The sequence below is a fragment of the Octopus bimaculoides genome, chromosome 7, assembly GCF_001194135.2.
Source record: "Octopus bimaculoides isolate UCB-OBI-ISO-001 chromosome 7, ASM119413v2, whole genome shotgun sequence".
Classification (NCBI taxonomy): domain Eukaryota; kingdom Metazoa; phylum Mollusca; class Cephalopoda; order Octopoda; family Octopodidae; genus Octopus; species Octopus bimaculoides.
The window spans coordinates 10,475,593-10,479,782 of record NC_068987.1 but is presented as its reverse complement, the minus strand read 5'-3'; positions in this window follow the sequence as shown (position 1 = coordinate 10,479,782).

Here is a 4,190-nt window from a genome sequence, read left to right as displayed (position 1 = left end):
GAGGAGGACATTGACAACAGTGATGGCATTTCAAATTCATCTAATGGAGTCGATGGCAAAGCCAAAAAGGAAACTACTTCTGTTTCATGTTTCATTGAACACCTACAGAAAGACAGACTTGAGTAATAAGCCAATATGTTTGGGGTTTTCTGTGTGTGTGTGTGTGGGGGGGGGATATTGTTGTTTTACTTGTCATCTGTTTTTTTTTTCAACCTCTAATTAGCTCAAATTCTTCATCAGATTTTAAAGTTCCAAAATGGACAACAGCATTGAAGTGAATTACAATAAAGCTTGGATAGATTTCACTGAAATTTATCAAGAATTCAACAAAGTTTACTCGAAATCTCAATAAAATTTAAGCCAGACCTCATAGAAATATGAATCAAAACTTAACAAACAGTACAGTAAACGTTAATAGAAATTTCCATATATCTTTTGTGAAAGATATTGCTTATAGATCTCAGTCAACTTTAATAAACGTTTGTTCAGATCATAACGATGTTTAGATAAATTATTCAACAAATGTTCTAGAAATATAAATTTCACACTTAACTGCGACTCTGTATACTTCAGTTATGATATTTTGTTGGAGTTTAATTACATATTAATGAAGTTAAGTTTCAATGAATATTACCGAGATGTTAAGTCTCATTGGGTTTAAATTAACTTTCTACAGGTTTCACCAAGAGTGTCTTGGATTTCATAATTGTTTTTTCACATCTCAAATTTGCCTTCTTTGAATGCTATTAGCCTATCGATGAATTCCCATTAGGTTTGAAAGGTCATTCAAATCTTAATAAATTCTCATTAGATTTCATGAAGGATTATTTAGAATAGAAAAAACAAGAAAAGAAAAATGTTAGCCAGGCTTTGATAGGATCTATTTTCTGTCAGTGATAATGCTGATATAATATATTCCAGTGAGTGAAGGGATGTGGCTAAGTGGTTAGGGGATTCGGCTCATGATCATAAGATCGTGAGTTCAATTCCTGGTGGTGTGTTGTGTCCTTGAGCAAGACTCTTTATTTCACGTTGCTCCAGTCCACTCAGCTGGCAAAAATGCGTTGTACCTGTAATTCAAAGAACCAGCTTTGTCACATTCTGTATCATGCTGAAATCTCCCTGAGAACTACATTAGAGGTATGTGTGTCTGTGGAGTACTCAGCCACTTGCACAGTGATTTCACGAGTAGGTTGTTCTGTTGGATCAGATCAACTAAAACACACATTATCATAACCGATGGAGCACCAGTTAATGTATTCTAGTACAATGGTGGTGAGCTGGCAGAAACGTTAGCACACCGGGTGAAAAGCTTCGTGGTATTTTGTCTGCCACTAAGTTATGAGATCAAATTCCACCGAGGTCGATTTTGCCTTTCACCCTTTTGGAGTCGATAAATTAAGTACCAGTTGCGTACTGGGGATGATCTAATTGACTGGCCCCCCCTTCCTCTAAAATTTTGGGCCTTGTGCCTAGAGTATAAAAGAATATTTTAAGGCGGCCCCGTGCTTAGAGTAGTAAAGAATATCTTATGCTGGCGAGATGGCAGAAATGTTAGCACGCTGGACAAAATGCTTAGCAGTATTTCTTCTCTCTTTACATTCAGAGTTCAAATCCTGCTGAGGTTGATTTTGCCTTTCATCCTTTCGAAATCGATAAATTAATTACCAGTTATGTTCTGGTATCGATCTAATCAACTGGCCCCCTCCCCTAAAATTTCAGGTCTTGTGCCTAGAGTAGAAAACAATATATTCTAGTACAAGTTACATAATCCTATACAATTGGTTTCTTACATATTAATATATCTAATGTGATGGCATGAAAGGTGCACGGGAATGTTAGATATGTCCCAATTTCAGTGATGCATATTCTGTGAGGAAAAAATTTTTAGTGCCTTAGCTAAAGCAAATAGGCATATTGATCTGGAGTGGGTTTTTTTTTTTTTGTGGCTTTAAGAAAGTTTGCTTCCCAACCACATGGTTCTGTGTTCAGTCCCACTGCATGACACTTTGGGAAAGTGTCTTCTTCTATACTCTCACGCCAACCAGAGCCATGTGAGTGGATTTGGTAGTCAGAAACTGAAAGATGTCCATCATACACAGATACATACATACATGTGTGTGTGTGCACTTACAGCATGAGAGCAATGTTATCATCATCATCATTGTCATCATCATCATTGTTATCATCATCATTGTCATCATCATCATTGTCATCATCATCATTGTTATTGTCATCGTCATCATCGCTGTCATCATCATATATATGTACTATGAGCTTCTTTCAGTTTCCTTATTCCTTATTTATTATTATTGCCTACAAGGAGATAAACATAGAGGGGACAAGCAAGGACAGACAATGGGATTAAGTCGATTACATCGACCCCAGTGCATAACTGGTACTTAATTTATCGATCCCGAAAGGATGAAAGGCAAAGTCGACCTCGGCGGAATTTGAACTCAGAACGTAACTGCAGACAAAATACCGTTAAGCATTTCGCCCAGTGTGCTAATGTTTCTGCCAGCTCGCCGCCTTTCAGCTTCTTTCAGTTTCCATTTGCCAATTCCTCTAACAAAGCTTTGGTTGGTATGAGCCTAAAGTAGACAACACTCCCCAGGGTCACCTACCGTGAGACTGAAATCAAATCCATCTGGTTGGGAAGCAAACTTCTTAACCACACAGCCATGCCTGCTTAATACATTAGAAAAGAAAAACAATAATAATAATAAAAGATAGATTGGAATTAGTTGCAAAAGCAGTCATGACTACAACAATAGAATATACTGAAATATTTTCCACCAACCAAACAAGAAAACCAACAAAACACAGCAAGTTAATTGAAGTAAGTGTGTAGTATCTAGTTCTGTTTCTTTACACTCCAATTTTAAATCATGGAAAGGTTAACAATCACTTCTTTTAAAGAAGGTTCGATAAAATTTGTATTAGTTGTGGTTGTTGTTTAGTCCTTGGCCAACATTGATGAAGCAAACCTATGATTAAACGACATTCCATTATTTTCCCATCCTGTATTTTCCAGCATGCAGATAACCTTGACGTTCTCCTCTAAGAGAGCAGGATATGATTTGAGGGGCATTTAGCTGTTATTTTCCCCACAGGTAGGAACAGCCACATAAATAACTCCCTTGTTAGCTCAATATGATCCTGTAATATAATGAGGCCAGTTCAATTGACAACACACAGTATTTTTTTTTCCTAAGAAAAAATTGGTCTTCAGTCGAAATAATAAAACATAAAACATATTTAGTGTGTGCATGTGTATGTACGCTCACGTGTGTGTGTGTGTGTGTGTGTGTGTGTGTGTGTGTGTGTATGTGTGTGTGCACGTGTATGTGTGTGCTAAATAAAAGAAATCATTATTTTCTGTGTTATTCAAGTGAATGGTTCTATATTGTAATAAGAAAAATGATCTTGAGGGTTGCTATAGACGACTAAGAGTACTATTGGAATCAACAGTTGTTAATAATACACTTAGCAAGATTAGAATAGGCTAAATAGAGAAACAAAAGCACTGAGGAAGAAAGAGAAGGAGAGAGGGGGGAAAGAGAGTGAGGGAGAGAGAGAGGGGGCAGTTGATAAATAGTTAGAGAGAGAGAGGGAGAGAAACAGAGACAAAGAGATAGAGAAATAGAGAGGCTGAGCAATCACAGAGATAATGATGAAGAGAAAAATAGTTTGAGAGAGACGGAGAAAAGAGAAAGAAAGAAAGAGAAGAGATGGGGGCAGCTTGTCAGTAGAGTGATAGAGACAGAGAGAGAAAGTTAGAGAGATGGCGAGAGAGAGAGAGAGAAAGAGAGGGAAATAGAGATGGAGGGAGGGAGGGAGAAAGACAGTGAGAGAAAGAGGGAGGGAAAGACAGAGAAAGAAAAAATGGAGAGACAGACAGAGAGAAGGAAGGGGACAGAGAGAAGGAAGGGGACAGAGAGAAAGTTGGAGAGATGGAGGGAGAGAGAGAGAGAGAGAGGGGAAACAGAGAGAGAGGGGGGAAACAGAGAGAGAGAGAGAGAGAAGGTGGCTGGTCGATAACAAGGATTATAATGTAAAAGCAAAAGAGAGTGATGGTGAAATAGAGAGGGAGGCAGAGAGACAGAAAGCGAGAAAGAGAGCACAAGAGGGGGAAAGCGAGAGAGAGAGAGAGAGAGAGAGAGAGAGAGAGAGAGAGAGAGAGAGAG